The 21,847-nt window shown below is 41.0% G+C and overlaps 1 protein-coding gene across 3 annotated transcripts in view; it reads right to left on the bottom strand.

Annotated features, from left to right (window-relative positions):
- LOC149311764 (muscarinic acetylcholine receptor M2) overlaps window positions 1–21,847 on the bottom strand; it is a 228,929-nt gene that overhangs the window by 194,948 nt on the left and 12,134 nt on the right. For 2 of the 3 annotated variants that reach the window (XM_089527866.1, XM_089527865.1), the window contains exon 2: window positions 10,468–10,626. The gene's annotated coding sequence lies outside the window, so the exon portion shown is untranslated. Of the gene's footprint in view, window positions 1–10,467; window positions 10,627–12,543; window positions 12,570–21,847 lie in introns of those variants that run through there. The other variant, XM_089527867.1, reaches the window with a different exon arrangement.

Raw genomic sequence — 21,847 nt, 5'->3', positions numbered from 1 at the left:
TGACCAGTGCAGAATATAATGGTACTATACCTTCCCTCAATAAATATAGGCTAAGATAGCATTTGCCTTATTTCCTGCATCACCACACTGCTGGCTCATGATTTATTTATTTATTTTTATGTTTTCAGACCAGGTTTGATGGTGTTTTTATGTTTTATGGGATGAAGCCAACCCATAGTGCGATGGAACAATTTTCTCTTCTTCTCCCTGCAGCTGTCTAACCACCCACAGCAGAAGGGGGGTTGTTCCTGAAGCGGGTCTTACCAAATGTAGTGGGGCTGAAAAGGGTGGGAACCTAAGTCAGAAATTACTTGAAGGCACACAGCACACAGTGGAAGCATCTTGTTGGATTCTGGCCAATGACTTTAATCTTCAGCTCCTGAGTGGTATAGAGATGTAATATATATATATATATATATTGAAAGGGCTGGATTCAGATTTAGTCATATTTCCAGTAAACCAACTCAGGTCCTGTAGATTTTTCTAATTTTACTCTACACATAATTGAACCTGGATCAATCTTGTATTAATGCAACTGGGGGCAGGGGGGATGTGTGACCAAAGCCTTAAAGTAGGGAATTTCCCATTTCTCTTACATATAAGAGGAGTGAACCTCCAAAATAAAGTGTACCTGATGTGCATAACTAGAGGTATCCCAACTCTGATCTAAACACTAAAGAATTTTTGAATTTATTGCACATGCAAATGTTTGGATTTATAGCACATGCAAATGTGTGTACAATTAATAATCACTTTGACTTTGCTTGAATCAACTAAGACATGTACGATTAATCCAAGTATGCTTAGCCAGTGTGCAATTTTCAAATCTATGTAACAATGTTCAAGGTTGCCATATATCAATAAAATTAAATTTCTGTTTTTTAAATTATTTGTGGTCTCTATTTTTAATGAACATAAGCTTCCTCGGTGGAGAAGGGGGCTTGGAAAGTCTGAAAAGCAATCCATTTATTTAAAAAAAAAAAAAATAGGTGTTCAAAATGTTTTGCTTTTCTTTAACCCAGAGGTTGACAACTTTGGCTGGGGACAAGTCTCACCACTCCCTATGGAAACATTGTTTGTCTTCTTTTAAATAAGAAATACCCTGTAAGAATTCATTTCCTTTGTAAATACCAATTTGAGAAAAAGTACTCTTTCACTAAAGCAATACTCTTTATGTAGCTTCAGAGGAGAAGCTATATTCCTGGACATTCCCAGAAGCTTGATTCTCCTTGCTGTGAATAACAACAAAATTCCATCAGCAGTGGCTGGGGAACTCTTGGCCCAGTGAAATTGAAATGGGCCACAGTGTGGCTCCACAGGTCATATGTTATCCAGCCCTGCATCCATCCATACAACACCTCTGGGCAGTAGGAAGACATTTCCATCCTTCAAATGCAGATAAGAGATGAATCTATGAGAGCATTAACTCATTTGAGGCAAACTATCAAGTTCAAAGAGGAGGTGAGATTTCAACCAAAAGCTTCTTGGATCTCTCACAGCTCACACTTTTAGCCGTAATGCTCCAGCCACTAATTTATTTCAGATATTACTAGGCAGTAGTCTCTGCCAAATGGCACTCAAGCAGCATGCAACGTTAAACAGCATAAAAACATTATAAATACATAAACAATCCTAGAAGCTACAAGAGCCAGCTGGACCAAAAACCATGACAAATACATTAATGGCAGGCTAAAAACATGGCATAGTCTCAATGTCCTCAAAGGGACTTACTCTCATACAAACACCTGTTGACAAAATAGCAGCCAGGAAGAAGCCAAGTGTGTGTCACCAAGGTACACATTCCACAAAGTGGGCACCTCTGTTAACAGTGCCCCAAAGGGACGTCCCTAACAAAGAACAGGATACAAAGCAGATAATTTCTTGCAGATCTGAAGGGAAAAAATTATGGGCAAAGATGTTTCTTAAGGTATCAAGCCCAGTACTGAAAATCAGAAAAACCAACAATCTCTTTGTCTTCTGACTTCTCCTCACAGATGTCACCTAGGGTTGCTAAATCAGAACTATTCCAGGACCTGAAATTCTGGGACCAAAACCTGAGATCTAGGTTCTTACATCTTGTGACAAGGGCACAAAGAGGACTCCATGGGAGGTACCATTCAGAACATCTTACCCCAAAGCCTTGCCTGAAACTGGTACTGTATGATATGTAGTATCCCAGAGTCTGCATTCAGAATTTCCCTGAAAGTCTGCAAATTAACCAAAGTCCTGCAAATATCCCTGAGTCACTTTTTTGACAATAAAACTTGAGTGGCCTAGGCCATCTGCTCTCATCAGTCTATTAAATCCAAGGGCATTAAGAAGACCAAAAGCCAGGATTCAGTCATTACAATCCAAAAGGAGATGTGTCCGAAGTTCCTGGAATGGCAATTGAAAGGTTACAGAAGTGCCACTAGATGGATCAGGAGCTGTGTCACCATAAAGCGTAAGATTGAGGCAAGCAGATATTTAAGCAGAAAGAATTTAGCCACATCAACTGCAGGTTATATAGCTCCATAAAAGAATAGTAAAGAACCCATATTCTTACATCATCTATCAGTCTCTTTCATGCTGAATTCAGTGCCATCATTAACGTGATGGGAGCTAAAATTGGACCACACCTTCCATCAAAAGGCTTAGGGTCCCTGCAGTTTGCAAGAATACTTCTTTCCCCCCTCTTTCTGTCCCCCTTTAAAAGAGGCAAACATATCAACAAAACAATTGATCAAGAGCTGGGGACGTGTAAGAAATTTCAGAAGCCATGGAGTGTTGAGTCCATTGGAAAAAGAAGAAAAAGGAAAGGAGAAAAATATGAAGGTGCGGAGCAGTGAATTGGGACAGTCCAATCCCTTCAGCGCCATGTAGAATTCTGGATGTTGAAGTTCTGTGAGATATCCCAGGATAGGATTGAGCCATGACAGTTAAAACAGTATCAGACTGCATTATTTCTGCAGTGCAGATGCAGCATGAGGGACAATGAATCTATATATCAGATTTTTGTTTGAATTTTAAAAGAGCTGCCCAAGGTACTGAACCTATTTGGGATAGCTCATTTAAATTTTGGACTAAACATGGCATGGATTCATTACCCCACTGTCACAGGAACTAGCAGTTGCCACTGGAAAACCATCATTACCTGATGAAAGGTTTGTGTTTTTATCAAGTTACAACCTGGAGGGACAAAATTACTTTGCCTGTATATTACTTGACATTTCCTTCACAGTTCACAGTTACTTTTGAGCACCATTTTGAAGAGTTTTGTTTAATGCAATTATCTTATCAATCTTAATTCCCCCCCCCCCTTCCAACAAAAGAAATTATTAAAAGAAATAGAGGCCCCCTCTTTGGTCATTTTTTTTTACCAGTAAGCAATAATCTTTTTATTTAAGCAGTCCTTTGATTCTTAAATTATGTGGCAGAATTGCTGTTAATCTTTCAACTTTATACTTATGTTGTAAATGTGCTTAAACTGTTTTTAATCATATGCTTTCTTCATGGAATTACTTTTTTTTAATGCTTATAAAATATTTTAGTTGAAGTTTTCTTTTAATTATTAAAAACGACTTTGGGTCCTGTCTCAGGACAAAGGTAGAGTATGAATTGAGGGAAGGAAAGAAGGAAGGTGGCAACCCAATGCATGATGGAACAAATTACTTTTAAACATTGCAATATATAATGAGAATAGATTACTTTTCAAACATGGTAACCAGCAACAGGAACAAATTACTTTTTAAAAGTAATTTTTGAGCTTTCATAAGAGGATAGAAAAGAACATTAGGGCACAGATCCTTTTACAGAAAGGTGTGGCTCTCTCTTACTGCAGTGACTAATTTGCTTAAGCCAGAGGTAAGTAAAATGCAGTCCTGGACATATGAAGACTTCCTGTTTTTGTGACTCTTGACGTCTCCAGATTCATAAAATGACTTTTTTCTAGCAAAAGGAGTTATATTCCTTTCCTAGAAACCTTGAGTAGAAGCATTTTAACTTTTAAATATCTTGCATGCTTTAACATTTAAAAAGAAACAGTTTGCAGTCATTCTCAGTTTTAACCCATGCTCTGGCATTTTTGCAGCCTGGCATAGTGCTGGACCTGAAAATCAAATCCAAACTCCAACAGCATTTGCCCATCCCTGCCTTAGGCTTAAGTTACCCCATAAATAGTTGGAAGAAACACAAAGCTTACAAAGGCTTGCCCCCTGTTGCCCCCAAAGTCTCACCCAGGCTCATTTGGCAGAAAAGGAAATAGGATATCTATGCCTCTTGCTATCCCTGGTCTGAATTTCATTCTCATTCTATATCTTACCACTTATTCTGGACATTGAGCACTGAGTGATAGCAGCATCACCTAGCTGGAAACCTCTCTTCTCAAGATAAAGATGAAAGCATCCCCAGAGGTGTCAGAAGAAAGTGCTATATATTTCCATACACAAACGGCATGCTTACAAACACCCCCATGAGCAAATAAAGAAAGTCAATTCTTTCTGTTTTTGAACTGGACAATAATTCTTTGGTGAAAATAAATAAATAAATAGAGGATATAAACAGCTTCTGTCTCACAGAGAATGAGAGAGAGAGCAAAAGAAGATCATTGGCTCTCAGATTTTTCACATCTGAGGCTTAAAACAAGAACCAGCATAATACAATGATTTCAGTATTGGTCTAGGACTTTGGATGAACAGGGTTCAAATCCCCAAAAAGATATGGGTTTTGATATGTCTGACATTGGGCAAGTTACAATCCCTCTGCTTTAGATAAAGACAATGACAAACTTCCCCTGGATAAGTTTTTTCCAAGCAAACCCTGGAACTGAGTTGCCATAAATCAGTGTTGAGGTGAAGGCACATAACAACAGGTGCTTAAAACATAAATTAGACAAATGTAAAGGTACCACCTCAACTGGTTGGGATGCTCACTGAGATAATAAATGTCTTGCTTTCATAACATTCAGCACCTGGACAAAATAGTCTTGTGCTGGAAAATGTCCATCACATGCAGGGAAAGCATTTGCATCTCTTTCGAAAGGCAAGGCAAGAAAACTTCTGCAATCAGCCCTAGCCCAAAGCTGATAAAGGGGGTGGGGTGGAATCAAGCATGCCTCCACCTGGGATCTCCTTGAGACCTCCCTGTGATCTGCAAGCTTGTTTCAAAGAGTCCATTAGGAAGAAAGTGGTGTTTCTCTACAGTGGGATGCTGATTAATTAGGCTTCAAATAAGTGTGTCTCTGATTTACTGCAACCACATCCCCCATTAAGCCAAGATTGTGCGTGGGAGTCACAGCGGTGCTTAATTTGAGGACTGTCCCCCACCCCCAAGCCCTGGCAACATGTTCAGAGGGAAAAAGCTTGTTGCGGATAAATAACAGTGGAGAAACAACCCTTGTTTGGGAAGATTAGGGCTCTTCCTCATTGTTCCTTTTTTTCAGTCTCAATATTATTTATTATCTTACTGTGCGATAATTTTTTATTGCAATTTTTGGCACCAGACACTCCTTCCCTGAACACATGCAGCAGCCTCCTCAGCTCAAGGCTGTTCTAGAAAAAGTGGAGCTTACATTCATGGAAATAAGATGAAAGATTTAGGCGGGGGGGAAGCATTGGCTTTGCAAAAATCCGTGGGGGAAAAAGGAAATGCTTTTTATGACACGAAGGGGAGAGGAGGGATGAACTGTTAAGAGATAGCTTTTTTGTTGTTGATGTGAGCTTTTACCTCTGTCTGTTTTAGTTTTTGCAAGTCACCTTGCAATCCAGCAAGCCAGCATGGTGTAGTATTAGACTACGGAGACTAGGCTTCATGTACGTGCTCGGCCATGGAAACCCACTGGGTGATCTTGTGCAGGTCACACTCTCTTGGTTTTCAAGGGAGGCAAAGGCAAATCACTTCTGAATCAATCTTGCCAAGAACACCCATGATAGATTTGCTGTAAGGTCACCTTAAATCAAAAGCAACTTGAGGGAACACAACAACAACAACAAACTACTTTGAATCCCAGGTCTGAGGAAAAGATGGGATGCAAATAAATATAATTAATAAGGAGAATAAGGAGTGACCTCACTTCCCCATAGGGGAAAAAGGATCACCCCAGCCCCAAGAAAGATCTGCCAACAACTTGCACTAAGCAGCACTCTCCAAGTTCATCAGACTACACATCCTATCTGTCTAAAAAACTCCAACTCCACTGTGAGTTGGCATCTGATGCATCTAGAGAGCCCTCAAGTTCGTAACATGTGACTGTCATTATTAAAAGTGGGAAAACATGATGATGAAGGTAGAAAGTAGAAATGGCTTTGGAGTTCCTGTCATGACAAACTCATCTTATAATAGGACATATAAAACGCCATGTTCAATATGTTCCCAATTCAACATGATTCTTCATGATCTTCCAAGATCTTTCTGGTCATAATACAGCTAATGAAAGAATCAAATAAGTACAGTATTAATTGTCACGGACCTCTCAGAATGAGAAAAGCAGACCAAACCACAGTCAAACATGCTACCCATTGTCAGGGCTAAACTGAGGACCAGTTTCTGTTATGGTTGTGGTTTCCACTTGATCTTTTGAATATATATCTATATATGTTGGAACTCTGCCCTCTCTACTCATCATGAGACTACAGGAACATGCCTTATACCAGGTCAGGCTGTCAATCTGTCAAACCCACTATTCTCCAGTCTGACTGGCAGCAGCTTTTTAGCTTTTCAGGCAATGATCTTATTATTTGCAGATTATGTTAATGTCTTCCAAAAGGAGGAATTAAAATGACTAACCCCAAAAGCAATAAAACGAGTATAAGTAAAACTATAAAGAGTTACATTTTTAAATTAATTGTGAAATTAATTCTATTTCCCATTGCCTTTTCACCTAATGAAGATCCCAAAGATTTGAACCAAGAACCTCCTGTATGTATGGGATGTGAGCTGACATCAAGCAATGGCTTGTCCCTCTTTCTTGCCTATACATATTAGCGTCTTTCTCATGTATAAATATACTGTGTGTCCAATTCTGCCTCACATTGGGAGGCATGGAGACGCACCATCCATGATGCTGCAGCTTTTTTCAAAAGCTCACACCGAACAAGTCTCAAAAAGAAACAACAACGCAGAAAGAACCGCAATCCAGAAACAGCACCCAAAGAGTCTTTCCGCTGTGCTTTCTGCAACCAGACCTGTTTGTCCTGGATTGGCCTTTTTAGTCACCAACGCGCTTGTACAAAGTGCAGGATGAGTCCTTCTTTAATCTTCATTCGCGAAGCAAAGCCAGAGAGAATTCTGTCTACTGCAAAAAGTAGCAGATGGATGGACTGCTCAGGCAGGGTATCCTCATACATTCCTGAACTGATTGCTTGTGGTCTTAGATAAGTGGTCCTCAAACTGTGTGCTCTAAGAGATTTTGGACTTTAGTTCCCAGAAGCCTCACCCATGTTGGCCAATAGTTTGGAATTCTGGTAGCTGAAGTTCAAAATCCCTTAAAGAGCACAGTTTGGGGACCACTGTCTTAGATGATGGGAAAGGAAGCATGCTCATATCATATTCTTGCCCCCATATCCCAGTATGAGAGACCCTGGTGGCTCAGGTGATACCACAATACACACTTTGCTTATTTTAAAAACAGTTTTAGGATAACATACAAATAATCATAATAATAGGTTTTTTAAGTATGAGTCTTTTTCAAATTGGTTTACTGACTTCCATCTGCACTGCAAGATCTCACCTAAGGTGCTGCTCTTTCCATGAGAAAAAAGCAACCTTTTTGCCTCTAGATTTATCAGTCTGAATGCCCAAGATGTAGGAATGAGGAGGGAGAGCTTTCAGTTTGGCATCCTTAGTGGATGCCCTCCTTCAGAATGTTATGTCCATTATGACAAAAATGAATCATGTGTCAGAATCCTCCTTCAAAAACATCCTTTTTATATAAATAAAATGCTTGGGGATGAGATTAAACTCTTAACCCTTCAGTGGTTATACACAGTGAGTGTTATACACAGCAAGTGATTGATACACAGTAAGGTTATAATTTTGAAGCCTATTAGTTCAGAGTAGCTTCTGTTAAACTCCTATGAAACTGGGAGGTTAATTCATCCCAGAGCAACCAGACTCTGGCATCACATCTTTTCTTTTCCTGTAGAATTCTGGACACTAAAGTGCAGCGGATGCGCAGTGAGTACCCACTGGTGGATAGTTTATATATAAATAACCAGCCATGAGAATCACAGGGCAGATGGGGTTGGGAACAGGGGAGCAGCAGGAAGAAGAGAGAAAGCTACTTTGCTGTATTCAAAGAATGTCGTCTTGATCATTTCTGTGCCTTCTCCCTACTTGCAATTACCTGAGCTACCTATTCTTAGGATGTAGGAGAAACTCCCCCCTCCCAATAACATAACCTGGAAAATGTAAGAACTTTTCTTTCTCCAAAGGATCATTTAGATCCATGCCTCCCTACTTATTTTATATTTATGTGAGTAAGAAAGCCATGGCTCCACAGTAGCAGCTTTCTTCCCAAACCAAACAGAACAAGGCCAAGCAATTCATTTTTGCATATTACAAAATTCTGACCTGGAATTAAAGGCAATCACAGGCAACTTGTGCATTGATCGACATATGTTTGTGCAGGCAGGCAGTTTTCTGTGTGTCCCTGCACTGGGAAACTATGATTACCTAACATTACTCAGATGTATGCCCACTGAATCATAACACAGAATGTAGAACAAGCATTCATACACAACTGGAACTTTGCAATATGTGAAGCAGGCCAGAAATCTTGGCCCACTCTTTCCTTCCATGTTTTCTCTCTGTTCCTTCTTATGGTTCCTTGCTGTATGTCCCCCCCCCCCCCCCTTTGGCAAATGCCTCACCTTGATCGTCATCATTCCCTTTTAAATTTTCATTGCATACATGATGTATTTTAGATAGGCACATTCTGGCTGAGAGGCTATGTTAAAACAATCATTTGTTAACAAAGCAAGGGGGGTTAAAGGGTTGAAATTCCCTCTCACTTTTTCCTTTAAAAAACAACAACAAACAAACCTCCTCTTCTGAGATCCCAAATGTCTGCTTTTTTCAAAAAGCAAAGATATAGCCTGCAGTCTGTCCTGCATCTGTCCGTTCATTTGGGGTCACAGATGTTTTCTATATGGTGTTTGCTCACTATAAAGATATGGTGCTCCCTTATACTGTAGCCTTTCGTACCATCCTGGACTATAACTCAAAACTCTGCAGCAATTGTCAGCTGAGTTGATGGGTATTGCAGTCCCACATGTCCAGGTACAATATGGCCAATGAAATCTCTTCCTGGAGCAGGCTATTGGTCCCTCTAACCCAGCACAGCTTATTGCAAGTGAAAGTGGCTCTTTAGAAATTTGGAGAAAAGCTTTACCGAGATCTACTCCTTGTGACCCTTTTTGAATTGAAAATACTGGCTGCAAAATGGGACCTTCTCCATGCAAGCATGTATGCTTTGCTAGGGACCTTGGCACAGAAAAAGCAGAAAGCCCTGGGCTCACATACAAATGACAGCATCCTCCTCCAGCCTGGCTGCCTCCAGATGTGATGAACTACACCTCCTAGAATCCCCAACATGCTATGCCTCCCAGACTTCTCCAACTCTTTCCCCCAATGAATAGCTGGCTGGAAGATGCTTAGAGTTGTAGTTCAACTCATCTGTAGGACACCCCACAGTAGCTGCAATCGAGCCAACATCAAGCCCTTCTAAAGCTCCAGTTATAAGGAAGTCAGATATGTGTTATGCAGACACATAAACTAGCTGGCCAGCATTTCCTTGCTGAAATTTATGGCACTGAAAAGCATTTCCTATCTGCTGGGCCATTTCCAGTACTTAGCCAACTGTTTTTTCCCTGTCTATTTACATATTCCCTACAACCTTTGGTCCCCCATTTTTCCTGATCAGGGACCACCTTCCTTCCTAAGCTCCCATTTCTCTTTGAGCAATCCATTTTTTAAGAAACTAAAAACTCTTTGGTCCATATGCCAGGACATCTTCCCTGCCTCTATGAATTTCAAAAAAGTGCCTCAGTCCTGTACTAAAATAACTTTGATCCACTATTTTTAAAGCTTGACAACGTGAGCTCTAGTCCAGAAAAGTTTGTGTCATGATAAACCGATCGGCCTTTAAAATGCCAAAACAAACAAACAAACAAAAAAACCAAATGCTTGAACTTTTGTCTGCTTATATTGTTCTGAAAATCTCCCTGACAAACTGTATTATCGAATATAAACGTCTTCTATATTTCCTACAGATGTATCATTTTCAGTTTCAAGGAGATTATGATCCCAATAGAGATCAGCTACTTTTCTCACAAGTTTCATCAGATGGCTCTGGTTTATGAAGTCCGAGTCCTCATGAATTTAGAAACAAGAAGGACAAAAAAGGATGCTAAATCCCCCAAGCAAACAAACTGGGGGGGAGGGGGTTACAAGAACTTGGAGATAGAGCAAAAGGAGAAGAGGATGTCCTACCTGCAATCCAGTTACCCAAAGTTTCATTCCCTTCCACAATCCTTCTGGCAAATGATGAAGTCCACAGAAAGCTGGATGCTGAAACAATGGTGAAGGGGAAGGGTGCAGATTGTTAGGATAGGAATCCAGCGCTGGCCTCCGTATCTTTTTCTTCCATATCTTTCGCAAAAGGAGGAGGAGGAGGGAAAGGAAAGGAAAGGAAGAGAGAAAGATATTAGTTGATGCTGTGCCAGAGTGATGGTAGGGGGAAAATGCTCAGAGGCAGCAATTCCGTCTTCTGAGGAAGCTCAAGGGGACTTCGGTCCAGGTAAATAAATACCCCAAATACCCTGAAGGCACCAGATCCTGCCATCATCATCATCACCATCATTTATTTACGGCCATAGACCAAAATATCAAGTACAATTACTTACAGCTAAATTCATAAAATTCATGAAGCATAAAACTCATAAAGCATACATACATATATGTATGTACATACACACATATGCAGCATACATATAACAGATTCATGGCTGAGAAAATTTACAATTAGTTCCCAGAGATTAACACAAGAATAACTAAAATCACTTCAGTTTTTTAAAAAATCAGCATTCTAATTTTAGGCGTTTTAGGCATCACCAGATCCTCTCTGATCTTGGGAGCTAAGCAGGGTCAGCCCCTAGTTAGTACTTGGATGGGAGACTGGCAATTAAGGCCAGATTTTGGGGGCTATATTTCAGAGGAAGGGACTGGCCAAACCACCTCTGAGGACTCCTTGCCTAAAAAAAAATCCTATGTAATTCATGGGGTTGCCAGGAGTCCCTAGGAGACTGGGAATCAGAAAGGGTCGGCCCTGGCTAGTATTTGGATGGGAGACCAGCAATGAAGATCAAGTGCAATAATCTATATTTCAGAGGAAGGAGCTGGCCGAAAAAGCACTTCTGAGGATCCCATGCCTAAGAAAACTCTATGAGGTTGCCTTGCTATCAGAAAGGGCCAGCCCTGGTTAGTACTTGGGTGGGAGACCGGGAATGAAGATCAGGTCCTGTAGTCTATGTATTTCAGAGGAAGGAGATGGCAGAAAAAGCACCTCTGAGGATCCTTTGCGTAAGAAAACCCTATGAAATGCATGGGCTTGCCTAGAAGCCATGCACACACACACACACACACACACACACACAAAGGCAAAGAATACTCAGTGGGATCTTGCCTTGAGAGCAATGGGGTGGGGATGGTTCCTGCCTTATAGAGACAGCCACCGGATCCTTCAGAGCCAAATTCGTTGGACTGAAAGAAATTTCACACACACACACACACACACACACACACCACAATACCCCAGATCTTCTCTCCTGGACAGAGTTTACATCGGGCTGAGCCTCTCCCCAGCCTTTGCTAAATCGAGGGTTTTTATTCAGTCTCCATGCCTGCGCGCAATTTTGGAAAAAAAACAAAACGATATTGAAAGTCAGGGGGCGACGTACCCTTCGATTCGAATCGAAGTCGACTTGTTTATATATAGCCTGGCTTGGGGGTTGGCTCTGGGTGGCCAGAGAAGCCCCAGAGACAAACCAGTTTTGCCCCCCCCCTTCCCACAAAATAACCAATAATAATAATAAATAAATAAAGATGATGATGATGATGTAAATAAATATAAGTAATCTTTCACATGCTTTCCCCCTTCTTCTTCTTCTTCTTTAAATAAATAATCTTTCACATGGTTTCCTCTTCCTTCTTCTTCCTCCTCCTCCTCCTCCTCTTCACCTCAATCCGTTCTGAAACTGCTTTCCAAACACACGTACAGACAGACGAGCCCCATTCAGACCATTCCGAGAGACCCACAGCCCCAATTCTGGGCCCCCAATGTAAGGCTGATCACCTGTGACATCAACCCCCCCCCCAAAAAAAAACCCTACAAAACAAAAGCCAGGGTTCCTGCCACCAGATCCCCCTCACAAATAATCCACCTCTATCAATAACCAATAGCCAATCATCATCACAATCAATAATCAAGTGGGACCTGGACGGTTGTCCTTCCTCGATCCCCCCACCCCAAAGTTGCTTAAAAGGGTTTCCCCTCCAAAAAAATGACACCTTGGTGAGAGAGTCTGGAGGCGAAGGGATCCGGAGAGATCTCTTGGATCGCATGGGACGGGCTTCTCCTGCCTTGTTCCTGTGGCGCGGCAGTGGCGGCGTCCGCACTGGCTTGGACGAAAGCGGGATAAGAGGGAAGGAAGGGAGAGAAGCCGGCTCTTTGCTGGCGAGCCTCGCAATTTTCTTGCCTTCTGCCGGCGAGGGCCGCTTCTCCGCCAATGACCGGCTCTCTGATCGCTGATTGGGCGACAGGGTGGGCCCCCTCCTCCAATCAGAGGCAGAGGAACCGGGACCGGGCTCCAAAAGCTGACTTCTGGCTGCGTCCGCACTGCAGGGCTAACCCGGTTTGATACCGCCTTAACTCAAGGCGGTGGAATTCTGAGAATGGTCCTTCCTGGGGCACTAGAAGAACTATGCTGTTTTAACTTCATGTTTGAATATTAGGAATATTTAATGATTTATTTCTTTTTCACAACTTTTGTCCTCCGCGTTTTAGAGTTTTAAATGTTTGGAACCCGCCACCTTGAAATAAAATGGGTCAAGATTATAAAGGTGTCAGTGAGAGGGTTTGGTCTGATCTGGAAGAGATGACAAGGACACAGGAGTTAGAAAGATGGAGGAGATAGGTATTTTCATAAAATAAAGAAATACATGTATGTGTGTAAATATGTATATGTGCATATGTACATATATGTATGTACACACACACATACATCTATTTATTTATTTTATTAAAATGTTTATATCCTACATTTCTCAGTGTGGCGTTCTGTGTGTGTGTGTGTGTGTGTGTGTGTGTGTGTGTGTGTTGCAGCGCATGTATGTATTTATTTTATTAAAATATTTATAGCCTACATTTCTCAGCCTGGCATAGTGATCTGAGCATTAGACTAGGACTCTGGAGACCAGGGTTCAATTCCCAGCTCAGCCATGAAACCCATTGGGTGACCTTAGGCAAGTCGCACTCTCTCAGCCTCAGGGGAAGAAGGCAGTGGCAACCCTCCCCTTGAGAACCCATGCCAAGAAAACCCCATTGTAGCTCCATTTTAGGGCCGCCATGTATGTGTGTGGAAACAACTTGTATACTGTGTATGTGTGTGTGTGTGTGTGTGTGTGTGTGTGTATACAACTTTCTCAATGCTATATTAATGTCATCACAAATCCTATATCTATTTCATACTAAATCCTGTTGCTCAATCCTAACCTTAAATCCTATTATTTATTTAATAAAATAAATAAATATATGTATTTTGTCGTTGTTGTTTTGAGTCTTCAAGCCGTTTCTTAGCAAGATTTTTCAGATGAGGTATTATATATATTATGATAAAAAATGTTTAAGTCCTGCATCTCTCTAAATCCTATATATTATCACAAATCCTATATTCATTTCATACTTAACCCTAATTCTTACAGATTTATAATTTGGTTGTTGTTATTTATTAGATAGAGACAGTGTGGTGTAGCGGTTTGAGTGCTGGACTATAATTCTGGAGATCAGGGTTCGATTCTCAGCTCGGCCATGAAACCCTCTGGGTGACTTTGGGCAAATCACATACTCTCAGCCTCAGGAGACGGCAATGGCAAACCTCCTCTGGACAAATCTTGCCAAGAAAGCCCCATGATAGAGTCGCCATGAGTCGAAAACAACTGGAAGGCACACAGCAACATTATTATATAACTGTATTCACCATAATAGAAATGTATGGTATTACAACAAAATGCTGTATCATAATAAATGCACTGATTTATTAATTTACTATATACAATACATACATTTGAGAAATATATAATTATATAATAAATATATAATTTATTATTACATAACATCGGGCTGAATTTCTTTCTCTGTTTCATCCTTGCTTGCTTTCCATCTGGCTCTTACCCTTCCTCCTTCAGCTTTTACTTCTCTCAGAAAGGAAATCACTGAAACTGTGAGCCATTTTCCAGTCTGAGATTCTGCCCTATTAACACTAATAGCATTTACATGCTGTTTGTAGAATACAGAAATAGTTAGTAGAGGCTTGTTTTTTTAATCTGAGCATGAGCAGAGTTCCTGCTGTTCCATCATGGAGTAATGGGAAAGAATACTATTCTGCTAATAACTGTGCAGACAAAGGATTTCAACATGCTTGCAATGCAACTTTAGTTGTATTGCTGACCTCTGACACCAGTCTTGGTCAACAAAGGCTGCATCTGCGTTGCAGAAATAATGCAGTTTGGCACCACTTTAATAGCCATAGCTCCATCCTATGGGATCCTGGGATTTGTAGTCTCTTGTGGCACCAGAACTCTCCAAGAAGAAGAAATATCTTACAAAGCTACCAATCCCAGACTTCTATAGCATTGAACCACAGCAGTTAAAATGGTACCAAACTGCACTAATTCTGCAGTGCAGACACAGCTAAAGAGCTAGCTATTGCCGGCCCATATATTGTGGGAGCTGTTCTCCAGAAAAAATAACTTTTTCAAACTCTTTGTGGACCTACCCTTTGTAGTTGATGAATGATTGATCCCTTTGGACATTGAGTGGGAAAATAAAACCATCCTTTCCCCCTAAATGCAGTGGCCTTTTTACTCTGTTTTCTGCACAGTTTATCATGCTGAAATATTTACGAAGCTTCCCTCCGTGGCGCTCTGACAAATGAATTAGGGTGAGGAGATCCATTTGGGTGAACAACTGCAAATTCTCTTTGGGTGTAAACCATTCCCTTTTAATTAATAGTCATTAGACTGAAAGCAGCATTTGCTGGGCTTTAGGGAATTTGTCGCTTCTTTCTCAGAGAAAGAGCCAGATCTAAATAGCATACATTTGCCTGCTTTGTTTTACTTTCTCTCCCTTCCCCCCTTGCTTTTTTTCAACCTATCAGGGCATGTTTGAAATAAAATCATCTTCAAAAATTTCCTTCAGAGGGAATAGCTTGGTTTTGAGGGGAAATGTCAGTGTATGTGTATCACTTTGATTCAGATCAGAAATGGCCAGTCAGTGGTACATGGCCTGTTTCAGCATGTAAACTAGCTGGCCATGTGGTTGTGCATGTAGGGCTCATTGGAACTGTAGTATAAAACATCTGGAGTGCACCAAACAGTAGCAGCTGGAAACTCCCATGTCAGGGTTACAGGTGAAAGTTTAAATGATGGCAAATCATATCCCTCAAAGAAATGTACAGCACCTTTAAAGATCAAGGTAAAAGTCAGAATGAATTCACCGCCCCAAGACAAAGCTGCCAGTGTTATCCTGGGGGAGATGTTGTTCTGATCCATTCACTACCTTGCACCAGGGAAAAGGTTTCTTCTTTCATTTCCCAATGGAAAGGATGGCTCTCACTTTGCAGCAGAGTACTTGAATGCTCAGAATGGGGTATAACTGTATCAGATTAGAATAACACCCCAAATCCACAAAACAGTGATACTTGTATTGGGCCAACCAAAATGTACAGAATACATGTTGTGAGCTTTCAAAGCTCCACTGGATTCTTCATCTGGCAAAGGTGTTAGAAATTATACAGGAGAAAGAAAAATATAACAATGTGAGTCACAGGCCTGCATTTTGTTGAGATGCTGCCGCTGCTGTTGTTACTCTCAGTTAAGATGATATGGAGGGATCCTGTATGATTTTTAACACTGTTGCTTGATGAAAAATACAATGGAACTTGGAAAGCTTATTTTTGTGCATTTTGATTGCCATAATAAAGGTACCACTGCTTTGTGGATTTGGGATGTTATTCAGTCATGTGGAAGCTTTGTCCATCATCCCAGACTTCTCAAAGAGAATTTAAATATTTCACATTTACAGACCCACCCAAGATTTGTTTCTCAGCAGTAAATCCCCTGGATGCTGATGGTATTAACTCTCAAATACATAGGCTAAATACAACCATGATTCTACATGGAAATAAAATTTCATTGTACTTGACAGTCTTAACAAAATCAACATTTTGGCACCTCCCAAGACTTGTTGCAAAAAAATGGGCACCATGCCTCAAGCACTCTCACGCTGGGGAGGCAGCCAGGGAATTTCCAAGAAATGAAGAAGAAATAGGCCTATTTTAAACCTGAATGGCTATAATGTGCATCAGGTTTAAAAATGACAGTAAAGAGTGGCAACTGGTAGTTCCAATGTCAGCAGGGTGGTAAATCCATTTTGGTTAGTCTGAACCTTTAAAAAGCTATTCAAAATGCTGAATCTAGTTTGGAGTCAGTTACAGTACCATGGACAACACCTTTAAAGGCTGGGCTGTTTGTTCATTTTCTTTTTTGGACAATCCCCCTGACATTGGAGCCAAAAGATGCCACCAGGAGTAACACACTTTATTCAGTGAGGGAAAGCTGTATAAATTTAGGGAAACTGCACACATAAATATACAAATAAGGGGGAAAATGTGATTTTACAATGCATTAATTTCAGTGCTGGGAGAAAAGTTTGCACATCTGAGTATAAACTGAAGAAGGGAAAAATGCAGGTGGGATTTGGAGAAATGCAACAGTGTCTAGGGTGAGTAGTCTGCACAACTCTACTCTGGTCAAAGATGAAAGTGTAAAGGCAGCCTTAATGCTGAGCAGAAAGAAAACAAAAATAATGACCACAGAAGAAATACATACATTCAGTATAGAAAATGAGGAAATTGAAATAGTCAAAGGATTCCCATGCCTAGGGTCAAACATTGATCAGAGTGGTAACAGCAGTCAAGAAATAAGAAGAACACTATGAATGTGTAGGGCAGCTATGAAAGAACTAGAAATGATCCTGAAGAGTAAAGATATACAACTGAGCGCTAACGTCTGAATAGTTCAGGCCACTGTATTCCCCATCGCCATGTATGGATGAAAAGCTGGACAGTAAAGGAAGCTGACAGGGAAAAAAAATCAATGCATTCTAGATCTGGTGCTGGAGAAGAGTGCTGAGGATACCACGGACAACCAAAAAGACAAACAGATTAAACTAGAAATCTCCCTGGAAGCTAAGATGATTGCACTGAAGCTGTCATGCTTTGGCCACATAATAAGAATGGATGGATCACTAGGGGAAAAAATAATGCTAGGAAAGGTAGAGGGTAGAAGAAGGAGAGGAAGATCACATTATTTTGCCCATCTCTTTCACCCCATAATTTGACTACACATGGATTCCAGCCTAGCTTCTTCAGAGTTAAGCACCTCACAACCTAGGCCTAACCAGACAAATTTGACACTTTAGTTTCTCCCACATACATTAAAAAAAAGAAGAAATAAAAAAAAATTCTTCTATCCTGAAAATGAAGAAATTTGAAATTTTGGGGGGCAATTGTTAAAAAGATAATGAACTGAAAAGAAATTCTCATCCATCACCAGTTGAGTCACTGTCATGCTGAGGGCCATAAATTTGAGAGATAGCAAGTATCTCCATTCTTCCCCATCGAAATCCAGGTTTTTAATAAGTTCATCATTTCCATCAAAGTACAAAGCAATAACCAGCACTGACTTCAGGAGGCTCATCAACATTGAACCTTTTCAAGTGTGATGGATAAAAGCACTGCAAGTAGTGTGGGAAGGTTTGATTACTTGCATTATGTGCATTCCCAAGAAGCTGTTCCTTCTAGTTTAAAGCATTTCAAACCCAAGCAGACACAGATGAAAACAGTATCTCCTAACCAGAATAGCTGTACCTCAGTGATAACAGGGCACTTTCAGTACAGTGTACAGCTGGGTATGAATAGCCTCTTTGTGCTTTTATCAGGGTGGCACAGGCTTTCAAAGATAGGAACATTTAACTGAATTCCTTGGTTGGAGGAGAAGTTCTCCAGCATCTTCCTGAGGTTGGAACTCATCATTAGTGTCTGCAATTGCTTCTTATGAAAAATGTTTTCTTGTTGATGTTACTACAGGCTGGAGCTATCGCTTTTGTAGCCTGGGTGCCATTTTGCATCTTTGACAATGACTCCAATCTATCATCGATGCAGGATATTGTTGAGGGCAATGGTGGTTTTCTCAAAAGATGTGGGGATCAAGTGAAGAATATTCACCTAAAATTCTTTAAAAATGGACTTCTTTGTCCAAAGATGGGAATCTCAGACATACTTTCAAATAAATAATTTCTGATGAATTTCAGTGCAACCCTAGACTAAGGCTTTATTGAGTGTTATGTAAAGCTTTGTATATTTATAATGAGACATAAACTCTAATTTCTTTCCTAAGCCTTCAGGCAAAAGACAAAACATTTTTCTAATCATGAAAAAGTTACTTTTTGGACTATTTCCCAAATCCCCTAGTTGTAGTCTAAAAAGGTAGCTTTTCCAAGCTCTGAGTTCTTTGATATGTTTGTCGAAAAACTGTAATGTGTTTTTTGCATTACACAAATGATCCAAAGGGACACTGTATCTTTTCTTCTAGTTTCTCTAGATCAGTGGTATCCTTTATTTTTATTTAATTTTTTATTTAATTGCTTTGGAAACAGTTGCTCATACTTCTAGGTAACAGAGAGAAAGAGAAGCCTGGGCTCCAAATGGATGTTGGCAGTGATGGTGTTTTGTATTAGGAGTTACAAGGATGTGACAGATGAATCCAGACAGCCCAATGTTATGCTTCACTGTGCAGTGGCTGCATTGCATCAGATTTCTTGCTTGATTCCCACTCTCTGTGGTTCTAGCAACCAACCATGGTCTTCAGCCAGGGAACCAGCAGACATTGCTATCTTTGGATGTTGGTATTCATGGATCTCATTCAGGTTGAGAATGAAGGGGGAAAGGAATAAGGGATGCCTGAGGTACTTTCCGGAGCACCAGGGTGCAGCTCTCAATGAACAGAAGATGCTCATTTTGCATGTACCTAGCTTGGAAGCTTCTTAACCGAGCCATTATACCACCATATTACCTTGAGCATATCCATTCTCATCTCATTTGAGAAGCTAAGCAGAGTCAGGACTGTTTGATACGTGGATGGGAGACCACCAGGAAATACCAGGGATATCCAGGTATGGCTAAGGATGAATCCTGGCTAAAATACTACACAGTGATGGAAAGTTAACAGTACTGGGTTAGTGAGACCAGTAGTCTAACTCAGTCTAAAGCAACTTATTTTTCTTCTACTGTTGAGAAATGGAATAGTAGATTAAAGAGACAGTGACATGATGCTCTGATAAGGAAGTTAAGTGTACTCTGATCCCACGGTACTCTACTGGAAATCAAGACTCACAATTGTAGACAATTGACAACACAGAATAACCTTAAATGCCCCTTTAAAGCATAATAAATGGGAGAGGCTATGGGAAGAAACTCCGAAGCGAGGTGCTGCTCCAGAAAAGGCTCTGTCTCAGGTACCTAGTAATTGAGCCTCCATAGTAGGGGTTGGCACATTATAGTCCTCTAAATATTTCCTTATAACTTTCATGATCATCAAAATGAGCTAAGCTGGCTAGCTGATAGGAATGGCAATCCAATGACACGCATATGTCCACACATTGCCTACACCTGCTCTATGACCCTATATAACAGAGCTTCTAATGATGGTAGGAAATTCCTGGCAAATTCATACATTGTACCAAGGTGTGTAAACATTTAGGTAGGTGCAAACCATCTTCATGCAATTACCAGAATGAAGATTCTTTTAAGGGAAACTGCTACAGGTAATTTTAAAAGAATTGGCCATGATTGCCTTCCATGCCAGTGGTCCAGTAAATCTACTCTGCAGCTTACTCTGAAGTTTAAAGAAATGGTCAAAGGTGCTAGACCTGTAATGCCTTCCAAAAGAGTTTAGTTTCAAAAAACAAAACAGACCCACTGCAGTTGTGTCCTCCTCCAGCAGAGTCTGACGGCCACCTGAGTTCTCCAATGGAAAAGAGGGTAAGAGAGACAGCTCCAAGTCCTTAGGAAAGGTGAAGGCTTCAGTGTCTGGCACAAACCCAGTCCCTCCTCCACAGGTAAAGTGAAAAGTTACACAATGCAGTGGGGAAATTCCCTCTTGAAATACAGTCTGCAAATTGTGTGGGATTGAGTCAGTGGCCTTTATAAATCAGTGATCTCCCCCCACCCCTTTGCTTTGCTGGAAGCAAACTTGGGCATGATACAGACTGGCACTTTGCACCAGCTTGCGACCAAAAGTACGGCTTGGGAGAGCAGAGGGTCTGCATGCTCCTGAGCATTATCATGCTGCAGGTGCCATCTTGGCATGCTGCCATTTATACGGCATGGGCGATAATGATGTGGCTCTTGTGCTGGGTCCAAATGGCATGGCACACGAGGGACATCACAGTGCCACTCTTGGGCACTTATAGCGCCTCGGCAACAGTGGAGAAAGGAGCAACATTTCTTGGTTCCTTTTTCCCAGCTCATCGTTGCCGCACTGTTTGGTTGGTGTGGCCACGATCCGGGGAAGAAATGGGCAGCCTCTGTCCGCTCCTTTCTCTTAATCTGTATAGGCTCTTGGTTTCTCTCTCAGCTTGCGTCTACTGTGAGATAAGACCCTGTGATTTACAACCTGGGTCTGTTTCTTGACTCCTATATCTTTCTACTCCTATGTGGACTCTAATTTAAGACTCATTACCTGGGACTTGTTTCTTTGGGTACTGCACTTTTGGTACTCTGCATTCTGTTGCAGCATGAGAACAGGACAGGAGCCATCTAGGGTTCAGCATGTTAGACAGCACCTTTAAAGTCCAGCATAAAAATATGGATTGTATTTACTGCCTGAATGACATGAAAACCATGACTTTCCACTGCCTCCGGCCAAGTCAGACATGGGTGTGCCGGCTCAGGATGATGGAGTTGTGTTCCAACACACCTGGATTCATTGGTTAACTGTTTCCACAGCACACTGAAGGAATAAGGGGGCTCCAAATAATTAGATTAGCTTAGCCATATGCAAAAGAAGACAGAACTCTTAGACTTTGAGTAGTGGCTGTTCAATCTACATTTGCTGAAACATCTGATCTTCTGAACAACTGTTCAGTGTAGAAGATTCCAGTCCTCTTTTACATCTCTGGCTATCCTATATTCTACTAAATTTCATAGACTCGGCCATAGCCCTGGGTATATTTACATTTACATGGAAGGAAGCACCACTGAACATAGTGGGATGGACTTTTAAATAAGCATGAACCCAATGGATTTTGCATCCTTTGGTCCATCAGATCCAGCCCCCTTGTCAATGCAGGATCTGCAGCTAGACTCTTCCCCACCAGGTACCTGTCCACCTGTTTTTTCAAGACATCCAGAGAGGGAGACCGCTCTAGGCAATTAGTTCTATCACCAGACTGCTCTCAGTTAGAATTTTGCTGTAGTCTTTTAAGCCCCATAGGATTCTGTGCTGATCACTCTTTATTTTGTCATGCACAAAA

This window comes from Sceloporus occidentalis, unplaced genomic scaffold (assembly GCF_023333645.1).
Source record: "Sceloporus occidentalis isolate IW3139 unplaced genomic scaffold, rSceOcc1.0.p SCAF_5, whole genome shotgun sequence".
In the NCBI taxonomy this organism is placed as follows: domain Eukaryota; kingdom Metazoa; phylum Chordata; class Lepidosauria; order Squamata; family Phrynosomatidae; genus Sceloporus; species Sceloporus occidentalis.
The sequence above is the reverse complement of the archived record's forward strand: the minus strand, read 5'-3'. Positions and strand labels throughout refer to the sequence as shown.